Genomic DNA, 13,073 nt, shown 5'->3' with positions numbered 1-13,073 from the left:
CTGTGATGATTCCAGAGTGGGATGTTTGAGGAGACAGGAGGGGCCAGGTATGGCCATGGAGTGAGTGGCGGAGGCAGGTGGAGATCGAGATCCTGGGAGGAAGAGGAGTCAAGAACCTAAGAGGCCAGATGCCCAGTCACACGGTTGTTGCCATCACCAGGGTCATTGCTGGAGCTGTGTTGCAGATGGCAACAGTGACCAGGAGCGAAACCCTCGAGGCGTGGTGGGACTTTTCAGAGCGTCCACAGGAGACTGCAACAAGGAAGGAAGAGACGGGTGACATGATGGCCCTGACTCTAAAGATGGTAGGGGTTGGGTAGGAAGGAACAAGGGTGACGCTTTCCCTCCTAGTCAGAGCTAGAGAGAATGGGGAGAAGAACAGGGGGGTTTAGATTAGGGCAAGAGGGTGGGGGAAATGTTCGAAGAGAGGGACCTGATGCGGACCATGAATTCCGGGGGGACAGAAGAGGGTCTGGGTGTCAGGGCAGGTGAGGGAAGAAGTCAGATTGGGGGATGTACCTCTGTTTAGGACAGGATTCCAGGACAGGAGAGTGGCTCCAAAGCCCTGTGCCCAATGTAAAGGGATAAAGGGCATGGTCCCAAGGTGGGTGACTATGCTGAGGTTGTGAGTGCTGGAGGGAGGGGGGTTTTGGCATTTGGTTGGGGGTTCTGGCTCCCTCTGCTCCCTCAAGTGCAGATGGCTACATCAGGAAAGGGCAGTGTTTCCAGAGGCCAGGCATGCTTCAGCAAGATTACTAGGTTGGAGTTTTATCACCTGGGAAATGAAATGACCACACTCCTCCCAGGGCTGCTGTGAAGACAGGTGTGGTGTGTAACCCTTCTCCTCTGCAAAGATCTCCAGGTCATTTGTTGCACTTAAAGCAGAGATCTAAGGCTCCTGCACTCAGTCCATCCTCATGGAACCCACACAGCCTCCTGTGCTGCTCCACCTCTCCTGGCCTATAGCCCCCACACACACCGTCAACACACAGCCCCACCCACAGCTCCACTTAAAGCCCCCACCCATAGCTCCAACCACAGCCCCCACCCACAGCTTTACCCACAGCTCCACCCACAGCCCCCCACCCACAGCCTCACCCACAGCCTCACCCACAGATCCACCCATAGCTCCACCCACATCCCCCACCCACAGCCTCACCCACAGCTCCACCCACAGCCCCCACTCAGAGCTCCACCCACAGCCCCCACCCAAAGCTCCACCCACAGCCCCCACCCAGGGCTCCACTCACAGCCCCTACCCAGAGCTCCCACCCACAGCCTCCACCCACAGGCCCCACCGACACCCACAGCCCCACCCATAGCCCCTACCCAGAGTTCCCATGCAGAGCTCCACCCACAGGCCCCACCCACAGTTCTTGGCCCACAGCTCCTGGCCTTTGTACTCCCTGGACTCTTCCCAGCCATCTCTCTCTCACACAGCACCCTCACTCTCCCCCTCTGTTTCCCTCAACGTATCGCATTATGCAGTTTTATCTTTGGCTGTGTCTTGTCTTCTTAGCTCCTGGGTAAGAAAACTGAGACCTCCAGAAGGCAGGTCTCAGTAAGTGTATGTTGAATGCTGGAAAGAGCTCCCAGCTGGTGTGAGTCCAGAGCCCATGCATAGTGCAGGGTGGAAATGGTGGGCCAGAGGGAGGGGGAGTGGGAACCATGGTAGAAGCAGGAAAAGGTAATTCTTGATGGTCCAAGAGCACTGGCCATGGAGAAAGACTGATCCAGACCTGAGCCCGATTTGAAGCGCACATATTTGTAATTTGACCAAGTAACTGAACATCTCTCAGCCTCATTGTCTTCATCTGTAAGGAGAGGGAGAAACACAATTATTTCTTAGATCCCTTTTGGCTCTAAAATACCTTTCCCAATGACCCAGATAAAATCCACGCTGTCAAGAAGTTTACAAGAGTCAGGAAAGCAAATTTCAAATCCCAGCTCTGGCACTAATTCCCCAGACAACTCAAAGGAAGTTACTTAACTCATCTAAACATAGGTCCCCTCATCTGGAAGATGACCAGGTCATTCCGGGTGGTGGCTGGACCCTCCATTGGGTCCAACTCTCGGATTCCAATAGAAGTCACGTGGATAGAGTCGGATTCAGCCTTGATACGGACTTGAGATCTTTCCCGCATTGTCCTCAGAAAGCTGGATGAGGAACATGAGGCCATGGCCTGAGCATCTTCACAGAAACAGGAAGCTCTTGAAGAGTCACAGCATCTCGCAGGCCCAGCCACTTGGAGCCTGCCGGGAAGACTGGATCCAGGAGGAAAATGAGAGACCACGTGATCGTGGCAAGATGCACACTACTGAAAGTGAGTGACATCAGACAAGAGCTGGGCGGTGGCCCCTGGGAAAGCTGGGGCTCACAATTAACTATGATTAACTGTCAGCAGGAAGTGCTCGGGGACCCCACCCTGGACCAAGGCCTGAGCCCCAAGCCAGGACCTGACACTGATTGGCCTTGTACGGAAGCGTGGGCCTCTCTGGGTGCCTCATGATAAATTTACAGACGGGATAATGCCACCAGTGTCTGTTGAACACCTGCTGGATGCTGGGTGCTGTGCCAGGGCTGCAAATCTAGGAATGGGCCGTGATTCGATGGAACTCAGCACCTACTGGGAAGGACAAGCCTCAGTCAGATAATCACACAAGCACATGTACCCTGTGCTCGCTGCCATGCCAGTGACATGCAGTGAGGTACAGGGAAAACGCAGACTGCAACCTGGTGCACCCAGGGCTTCAAGGAGGGCTTCTCAGAGGGAGTGATGCCCAAACTGAGAGCTGACGGGTGCAGAGGAGTTGACCAGGCAGAGATTGGGGGCTGGAGGAGGGTGCTCCAGCCATGCACGCAGACACAGGACCCTGGTGTATTTGAAGCATGCACAGGTTGGTCAAGCGACTCTGCCCCTAACATCTCTGCCCCACCCAGAGGATGGAAATGGAAGAGCACCAGATGGGCATCAGAGGAGCTGGGCTCACATCATGCTTCTGCCATGGTTTTGTTTTTGTTTGTTTGTTTGTTTGTTTGTTTTAAGACAGAGTTTTCTCTTGTTACCCAGGCTAGAGTGCAATGGCACGACCTCGGCTCACCGCAACCTCCGCCTCCTGGGTTCAAGTGATTTTCCTGCCTCAGCCTCCCAAGTAGCTGGGGTTATAGGCACCTGCCACCACGCCTGGCTAATTTTTGTATTTTTGGTAAAGATAGGGTTTCACCATGTTGGCCTGGCTGGTCTCAAACTCCTGACCTCAGGTGATCCCACCTGCCTCAGCCTCCCAAAGTGCTGTGATTACAGGCGTGAGCCACCACTCCTGGCCACTTCTGCCACTTTTTAACTATGATCATGGAGAAGTCGCTTGACCTCTCCAGGCTGCAGTTTCCTCATCCATCAAAAAGAAGATAATACTGGGTCTCTAAGGCTGGCAGGTGGATTAAATAAATCACAGTATGGGAAGGGGCTTTGTGAACTGCAAAACTGCACAAATGTTACAAATGGTCATCATCATTTTGGAGTCAACTCCTCCATGTTTCTTTCTGCCACCTCCTTTTCCTTCTAAACTCCCTGCTAAGTAGGGATGGGTGCAGGGCATGGGAGAACTAATCATCACTTATTGGGCATCTTCTATATCCTAGGAACTGAGTAAGTCCTCACATACATTATTTCATTTTATTCCCATTTTACAGATGAGAACAACTGAGACCCACACAGTATTGGAGTAAGGATTTGAACTGCTGTTCGTGTGTGAGGGGCTTCAAAACATGACCCATACTCATGGGCTGCCTTGCAGTCACTGCAGGACCATAGGACCCCAGCTCTCCACACCCTTCTATTGTTTTCCATGTGCTACTACCATGGCTCCAGCCTTGGGGAGCTCAGGGTCTGGTGAAGCAGGCTGACTCACGGATCTATCATTGCAATTTAGTGTTCTAGTTGGAAGTAGAAAGAAAGAAAACAGATGGGTAGGTCTGTGCAGGCTACGTGGACTGAGAAGGTCTGAGCTTCTTAAGAAGATGACTCCCTCATTGGGACAAGTGAGGTGTCACGGGGCTCACCCATTCATGAAGGAATTAACTGAGCCTGGTGTATCCTTGCACGTGTTTGCGAATCCCAAAAGCTTTGAAATCTCCCTGAGATATACTTGGGAATAATTAGCTGAATGCAATTGCCTTAGTAGCCAAGTTAACATCCACGCCCCATGGAGTGGCACAGCTTTTGAATTGAATTAATCATTGTCATCCAGGCTGATGTTTGTTCTTTGCAGGATTAAAAAAAAATCAACAACCCCCAAGCATGGCTTGACTGGATGCATTTTCTCTCCCAAAGGACAAAGCAAGAAGAAAATGATTTGAGTAGCAGCATGGGGTTTTACAATAGATATAAGACAGAACTACATTATTAGGCTGTGTGTACATTTAAAAAATTGTTGCCATGCCTTCAAATTAAGTCATGGATCTCTAACTGGTATATCCTGGCTGTCCCACATACGGACTCCGTGATGACTCCTCTCACCTTGGTTTCATTGTCCACTAAAATAAGGGTAACAATACTGCCTACCTGTGTTTGTCTGCTAAAGCTGCCAAACAAAATACCACAGGATGGGCAGCTTAAACAACAGAAATTAATCTTCTTACAGTTCTGGAAGCTGGAAGTCCAAGATAAGGGTGCCAGCAGGTTTCGTTTCCTCTGAGGCCTCACTCCTTGGCTTGCAGATGGCTGCCTTCTTGCTGCTCTTCACAAGGCCGTTCCTCTGCACACAGGCCCCTGATGTCTCTCCATGCATCCTACTGTCCTCTTCTTATAAGTACACCAGTCAGATTGGATTTGAGTCCACTCTAATGTCCCTACTTTACCTTAATCACCTCTTGAAATGCCCTGTCTCCAAATATGGTTGCATTCAGAGACACTGGGAATAGGGACCTCCACTTAGGAATTTGGAGGAACACCATTCAATCCATCACACTACTTGGAAGGGCTGTGCGATAGACTGAAAGTGCCCCCCAAAAGATGCCACATCCTAATCCTCATAATCTATGCCTGTGTCGCCTTACAGGGCAAAAGGGGCTTTGCAGATGTGATTTAGGTAAGGATCACGATGTGGGAAGATTCTGCTGGATTATCCAGGTGGGCCCAGTGGAATCACAAGGCTCCTGCCAACAAGCAGGTAGTGGGGTTGGAGAAGCAGTAGGATATGTAGCTGCAGGAGCAGAGGTGGGAGTGCCACAAGGAGGTGCCAGCAGTCAGAGAACCTGGGCAGCCTCCAGAAGCTAAAAAGGCAAAGAATAGAGCCCCTCTGTGGGCTCCAGAAGGAGGGAACACAGCCGGTTTACTCTTGACTTAGCCCCTGAGGCTCACTTTGGACTTCCAGCCTCCAGAGCTGCGAGAGAATGAAGGTGTGTTGTTTGGAGTCACTCCATTTGTGGTGATTGTTACTGTAGTGGCGAGTCCCTGATATGGGTAGTTGTGAGGATTACACAAGGAGCACATGCCCAGTGCCTGGAACAGTCATTGGCAGAGAAGACACACTCAGTAGGGCTCAGCTCTGCTGGCCACGGCCCAGCCACAGCCATCCCAATTGCAATGGGCAGTTTGGGCAGAGGCTCCATCGACAGGAGCTGCAGAATTTCCCCTTTCACACTGATGCTTCCTGCGCCATTTATCAGGGTGAAGTCAAGGTCCCAGAGGGTTGAGGACCCTGGGAGCTTCACAAGCTTCAAAGTTGGAGGAGGCCGTGTTCAGCCCTTATGTAAGGTCTTTCATTTTTTCATATTTTCAGTAACCCTTTTCTGAATAGCAGCCTGGCCCTGCTCAGAGGGCTGGTACTCTCCTGGTCCCTCTGCCTCTGTCTTCATGTGGCCCTCTCCTCTGTGTGTACCTGGTCTCCTGGCAGCAGGGAATAAATGGAAAATATCAAGCTGTACCATCCGTACCAGGACATATGAAAGCAGGGAGGTGCAGGGGGCCAGAGGAGGTCTTTAAGTAACAGAGACTGTATGGCTTTAATCAACAGGAGTGTATTCTTTTACAATTCAGGAGGGGAGGCCAGAAGTCCAAAATCAAGCCTAGAAGCTCTGAGAGAGAAGTCCCCCGCCTCTCTCCCAGTTTCCAGTGGTCTCAGGCAATCCATGCTATGGCATGGGCTGTGAGATGCATCACTCTACATGCTGCCTCTGTCCTTATGTGGCCTTCTCTGTGTCTACCTGTGTCTCTTTTCTCTCTTATAAGGACACCAGTCACTGGATTTAGGGCTCAGCCTAATCCAGGACAACTTCCTTTTAACTTAGATGCAAGACAGAACTACCTTACTAGCAAAGTAATAGTTTTCTGGCAAAGACACTATTTGCTGGGCACATATAGACACACACTTTCCTGCAAAGACACTATTTCTAAATAAGAACACATTCTCAGGTAGCTGGGTAGACATGAATTTTGCAGAGATTCTTCAACCCTCGACAGTATCCCAGGAGGAGATTGCAACTGAGCTGTGTCCTAAAACCTGGGTCAGAGTTCAGTAGGGAAAAGGATGTGCCATCCAGAGATAAGGCCAGGGAAAGACTGAGGCACCCGGAGCATCCAAGGTGGTCTGGCCTGGCTGGGCCACAGGGCGCAGAGGGCCAAGCCTACTGGCCAGATCAGGAAATGCCTAAAGGCCTTTGGAGTCTGGCCATTGGATCAGTGCTTTCTAAACACTTGACCACTAATGGGCCTGGGGCGTGTGACAACTGTGCTTCCATCTAAAATTGTGTCTTTGTGACTCTTCTGGGCTAGAATGGCTCCCTCTGCCTCCCCTCTCATGCACGTATGATGGTAGCACTTGGTGGTTATCATTAATGACCTTAGTTGTCAGATTTTAAAAGTTGACAAGCACATCTCAGTGTTCACTTTTCATCTCTGAGATTATATTGGAACATCAAATCTGGAGTCTCGCACCAGCGCCATAGGCACCACAGGGCCATTAGGAGGATTTATGTAGAGAAGGGACAGGGTCAGATTTGTGCTTTGTAAGGACATTTGAGTCATATTAAAAAAGAAATGCAACCTTGCATGTGGATGGTGTAATAAATGATAAGTTTCCTGAAATGAATAACGTAATTTTTAAAACTCAAATCAGAACAAGCATGGTGGCTCACTCCTGTAATCCCAGCACTTTGGGAGGGCAAGGCGGGTAGATCACTTGAGGTCAGGAGTTCGAGACCAGCTTGGCCAGCATGGTGATACCCCGTCTCTACTAAAAATACAAAAATTAGTCAGGTGTGGTGGCGCACAGCTGTAGTCCCAGCTGCTTGGGAAGCTGAGGCATGAGAATCACTGGAATTCGGGAGGCAGAGGTTGCAGTGAGCCAAGATCATGCCATTGCATTCCAGCCTGGGTGACAAAGCGAGACTCTATCTCAAAAAATAATAATTTATTAATTAATTTAAAAATCAAATCAGATCTTTATTATAAGCATGTTCCTCAGATTATCACTGCCTACTTTAGAATTCTAGGAACCTTGATTTATTCCTAATTTATTTTTTTTTTTCATTTCCCCACCCACAGAGAGAGAACATTGATCTAGAGACCAACGTGAGAGTAGGTCTTACCTCTACTGGCGTTTGACCTTTGACAAATCACAAGGAGGAACCAGACACATCACTGACCCTCTGTAAATAATTCTCTCTTTATCAGTAAAACAGGAGTAGCAATACCTATTTCTAAGAGTTGTGTCAAGATAGTGACATATGGAGTGCCTCCCCAGCACCTGGTAACAAATAGCCACACTGCACATGGCTAAATCCACATAACACACTTCAGATTGTCCCTGACACACAACCAACACTCGATAAAGTTTAGCTGTTAATACTGTCAGTACTGCTATTAACACTGAAGCATCATGTTGGCGGCTGCTGTTTGTACATGGTCCCCACCTCCACAGGAAGCAGGAGACAGAAGGGAGAAAGAAGTAATATTTAATGAGTACACATGATGTGTTGTCATTTCTTAATTATCACTCAGTTTCTAGGAGAATGATCCATGCCAATACAGTGAGAGATTCTAAGCATCCTATCCCACATCAGCTTGCTGATGGATGGGTGCCAAGTCCCATTTAAGCTGGCTAAGGCATCGGTCAACAGCCAAGGTGAAGCCCTCCCATTCCTCCCCAACCCCCAGTAAATGCCTTTGGTCATCCTTTCCCAGTGCCTGTTCTGTTGGCTCAACCTCCTACTGAAATGTCTTTGCCCCACTCTGTTATTATTAACAATCGTGCCTTTCCATGTGCCTGGCCCTGTGCTGGTTGCTGTCATGAGAACTATCTCATCCAATCCTCACTGTAGCCATAGAGAGGGCATTATTATCCAACTTATAAGTGAGGAAGCTAATGTTCATTGTCTTAGTCCATTCTCATGTTGTTATAAAGAAATACTGGAGACTGGGCTGTTTATAAAGAAAAGAGATTTCATTGACTCATGGTTCTGAGGGCAGTACAGGAAGCATGGCAGCATCTGCTTGGATTCTTGGGAGGCTTCAGGAAACTTACGATCATGGCAGAAGGCAAAGTGGAAGCAGGCACGTCTTACATGGTGGGAGCAGGAGCAAGAGAGACAGTGGGGGAGGTGCTACACACTTTTAAACAACCACAACTCACTGTCATGACAATAGCACCAAGGGGATGGTGCTAAACCATTCAGGAGAAACCACCCCCATGATCCAATCACCTCCTACCAGGCCCCACCTCCCACACTGGGGATTACAATTCGACATGAGATTTGGGCGGGAACACAGATCCAAACCCTATCATTCACCCAGGGCAGCATTCTCCTGTCTGCATGGCCAGCAAGAGGCAGACTAAGGACTGGATCTCAAGTCTCTCTTCTCTGTCCTTTGCTACCTCCCTCTCCCTCTTGCATGCATATGGATAGCATATTCTCTTCACTAGTTATAAAATAGCCGCAGATTTTTACTTCACTTAGTCTAGCTTTCCCCTCCAGGTTTTTGTATTTCTCTTTACTGCTGCATAAGATTGCCAGCATAGAATATTGAGAAGCCCCCTGCCAACAGACACATACAGAAACGTCCTGGTGGCCCTGCTTTGCAGTCTGTGCATGGGTACCTCTGGATCAGAGCCATTTCTATGCTGTTTTTTAAAATATCCCAGCTGACATTTTATGCTTTGTTTTATTTGAGGGCTGGGGAATAATTCAAGAGCAGCACCGGGTTTTATAGCCCTGCATGCATACTTTCCATCAAAGTGTCATTTTGCCCAACTCTGAAATTATGGGCCTGTCCTCAGAAAACATCGTCACCGCCTTCCCATCCATGCAATGCTCCTGATGCCCTTTCTGAACGTTCAAACCCATTTTCAACAGGATGACGCGCTGGAGCTGAGATACGATCAATGTGAAAAATAGAGCTGGAGGAAACGGTCCTGAAACTGGCTAAACTAAAGGCTCTGCTAAGATGCTTTACCCATAAAATGCTATTCTTATTAAATCCCAAGTGATTCAGATTCTCCATCTCCTCCACGTAGCTTTGCAGGCGTCTGCCCAGCAGTCTCCTGTGAAAGAGACTTAATTTGCTAAAGGCTCAAGAATCTGCCAGTCTGCCTCTGAGTTCTCCCTAGCTCCTTTTGAAAGAGCAATGACAGTCCCATCACTGTGACTTATTTCAGCACTTCTTCCACACTGCACTGGGACTGTGTGAAGTGCTGAACAAATGTCATCTCATTGTACACTCAGCAACAGTGAGATGGCTGTTGCTGTTCCCATTTCCCAAATGAGGAAAACAAGGCTGAGAGTAAGTGGCCCAAGATCATATATCTAGAGAATTAGTTTTCTATTGTTGTGCAACTAATTACCACTAACTTAACAACTTAAAATAACTCACGTTGATTTTCCTTCCATTTCTGTGGCCCAGGAGTCCAGGTGGGCTTAACTGGATCATCTGCATAGGATCTCATAAAACTACAGTCCACATGCCCACCAGGCTGCACTCCTTTCTGGAACATGAGGTGGGGTCCTCTCCCAGGCTCTTGTGGTTGTTGGCAGATTTCAGCTCTTGTGGCTGCAGGACTGAGGTCCCATTTTCTTGCTACATGTAGGCCAGCGGTCACTCTTCCTCCCAGGGACACCTACATTCCCCGCCGTGTGGCTGGCTCCCACACGGCAGCTCATGTCTTGAGCTCTCACTCCAGTCTGCCAAGACAGAGTCATATAATGTAACGTATACCCGGGACTGCCATCCCACCAACTTTGCCCTGTAACATAACCAAATTAAGGGGTGACACCCATCACCTTTGTCAGCTTCCATGACTAGAACCACGTCACAGGCCAGTTCATTTATTCTGTCATCCTCCTACTTCCTCATCTGCAAAATGAGAACTTGCTCACTAGATGGTGCACAGCTGGCCTTTTCTTGCTATTCAGATGTCAACCCAATGTCACCTCTTCTTAAAGGTCTTCCTGACCATCTACCAAAACTAGGGTCCCTCTATTAGTCTTTTTTCTAGACTCTGGTTTGCCTTCTTCACCTGCCACAACTTACAATCCTGCCATTGATTCATGTGCCTTCTGGCCTGCCTCTCCTCCTAGAATGCAAGCTCCATTCGGTTGGGTCTGTCTTGTTCATGACGTGTCCTTCATGACCGCAAAAGGGACACCCCATAAATGCTTGAGATTCCACTCCGTGCTAAGAGCCAGCACAGAAGCAATGTGTGTTATGTATCAGGTATTTAATCCACACAGCAAAGGAAACTGAGGCAGAGGCAGGGATCCTGCAGATAGTCAAAAGTGAGGCTGGAGTTGGAACCCAGACTGTCTAGCTCATGGGCTGAACTCTCCCAAACAGAACAGCCCCTTTCCTTGGCTCTGTGGGGTCTAGGGACCAAGCTGGCCACATCTGTGCCCCATTCGGTTCTCAGGATATGAGACACTGTGCGCCGGTGCAATGTGGATGTGGGGGTTTGGCCAGGCGCTGGGCTTGTCCAAGGCCATGCTGTGGTTAGTGGGGCCCTAGCTGCCCTTTGAGGTTTGCCCTCCCCTCTATCAGCTCTCCTTCCACCGTGCCAGCTGTGTTAGCTTCCGGGGACTGCCACAGCAAATTACTGCAAAATTGGTGGCTTAATACAAATTTATTCTCTCATAATTCCGGCCAGAAGTCCAAAATCAAAGTGGAGTCACGGCTGTGCTTCCTCTGGAGGTTCAGGAGAGAATCTGCCCCTGGCCTGTTCCAGCTCTAGGTGGCTCCAGGCGTTTCTGGTTCATGGCTGCATCACTCCAGTCTCTGCTTCCATCTCCCCATGACCTTCTTCTGTCCTGTGTCTGCATCCAAATCCCTCCCCCTACTTTCCTCCCATAAAGTCTTTAGAGTTCTCCCTAAATCCAGGATGATTCATCTTGAGATCCTTAAGTAATTACCTCTGCAAAGACTCCATTTCCATATAGGGTCCCATTCTGAAGTTCTGGGTGGACATGAATTTTGAAGGGACACCATTCAACCCAGTACGCCAGATCACATCTTCTTGGGTGTGTCATCCCACCCTCACCTCACCTGTGTCCTGACTCTAACTCTATCTTTAGGCTGTGGCCCTTGTAGGCATTTCGTAGCTCACATTCCCTGGGCCACAGCCACCTCCTCCCTGGTCCCCACACCAGACATTAAATCATCTCAGTCCCAGTGATACCTTAAGAGGTAAGCTTGAACATTTGCTGCTGTGTTTTCATTCTTGACACATATTTTATTATCTCTTTTCTCACCTTTTGTTGAGAATCCCTGCTGGGAGCCACCCTGGGCAGGGACCAAGCATTTGCTGACTTCATCCACAAGCACTTGACTCTAGGTCTTCTGCCTTTTGTTTTAATTTTGTAAGTTCTCAAGTTCATCCCTCCCATGTGGCTCCCTGCGGGTCTCTGCAGTAATCTCTTTGTTCACAGTGGAGGCTTTGTGACCTCAGCAGCAGGGGCCCACGTACTCAGTGCTCCTCGGTACTCATGGGCTTGAAAAGTCACAATGAAAATAAAAATTTAAATGTACAGGTTGAGCACTTCTTTCATCCCCAAACCCATAGACATTGCATTGCATTACTACAAATTACCATAGTGTGTTTTCAGGTAGAATTAATATTTGATAAACTCAGGAGCAGTTGCTCTTTATTTTGAAGAAAGCTATCATTAGTCTCAGTAGATTTGACATTCGTTATAAATGAGTGAAAATTTATTTATTTGTAAAATCTATGGTTTTAATGCAGAGCTTCACCAAGTGTGTACGCATCAATAATAAGTAAGCTGGGGTTGAACTTGTTCTTCTCTCACTTTCATTCCTCCATCCTTATACTCAGTGATGTTTCACGTGTGTCTACCACTGTGTCGGGCACTGTGCTAGGTACAGGCATGTGGACGTAAAGAAAGCAAAGCCTCAGCCTTCAAAATGTTTCACTTTGAATTGAGAGGCCTTTTGCTATAATGGTGATGTACAGCAGAACTTTCCAGAAACTCCTCAGCCCAGATTTTGCCCCATGTGGGTCAGTATGTTACCCTTAAAAGAGGTCAGCAAACTTTCTCCATAAAGGGCCAGATAATCGACACTTTAGGCTTTGACAACCACATTAATCTCTGTTGCATGTTTCTCTGTGTGTGTGTGGGTGTGTGTATGTGTATATGTTGTTTTGTTTTTACAGTGCTTTAAAGATGTTAAAGTGATTCCTAGCTCCCAGGCCATACAAAAACTGGCCCAGGGCTGGATTTGGCCAAGAGCCGTAGTTTGCCCATCTCTGACCACGACAACTTCCAAACCCTCATTGAGCTCGAGTGGATGCCATGACACCTGCAGGGAGCCCTGGTGGGATGGCTCAACTACCTCAGGGTGGGCAGGTGCCTCCCCTTGCTGGTGCTGATCACATGCTCAGTGAGCAGTCACTGCTGTTACCATTACTGCTGGAGCTGAGAGGCTAAAAATTAAGAATATTCAGAAAAAAAAAATTCAAACAATCCACTTGCACTTCCAGGAAAGAGAAGAGACGATAAGAATACAGGTGTCCCATTATCTTACCAATTACTCTCCCGCTCCCTGTCTGAGGCTTCAGGTCAGGGA

The 13,073-nt window shown here is 48.5% G+C and overlaps 1 protein-coding gene and 1 long non-coding RNA gene across 5 annotated transcripts in view; one reads left to right on the top strand and one right to left on the bottom strand.

Moving 5' to 3' along the window:
- The window catches only part of STK32B (serine/threonine kinase 32B), a 440,365-nt gene that overhangs the window by 333,236 nt on the left and 94,056 nt on the right, over nucleotides 1-13,073 (top strand). The window lies entirely within an intron of this gene.
- LOC129464439 (uncharacterized) lies at nucleotides 1,750-11,882 on the bottom strand. Its single transcript, XR_008651593.1, has 3 exons — nucleotides 11,741-11,882; nucleotides 1,992-2,265; nucleotides 1,750-1,814 (listed from the first exon to the last, which is right to left on the bottom strand). It is a non-coding gene; the product is annotated as an uncharacterized lncRNA (long non-coding RNA).

The sequence above is a fragment of the Symphalangus syndactylus genome, chromosome 16 (assembly GCF_028878055.3).
Source record: "Symphalangus syndactylus isolate Jambi chromosome 16, NHGRI_mSymSyn1-v2.1_pri, whole genome shotgun sequence".
Taxonomy (NCBI): domain Eukaryota; kingdom Metazoa; phylum Chordata; class Mammalia; order Primates; family Hylobatidae; genus Symphalangus; species Symphalangus syndactylus.
The sequence above is the reverse complement of the archived record's forward strand: the minus strand, read 5'-3'. Positions and strand labels throughout refer to the sequence as shown.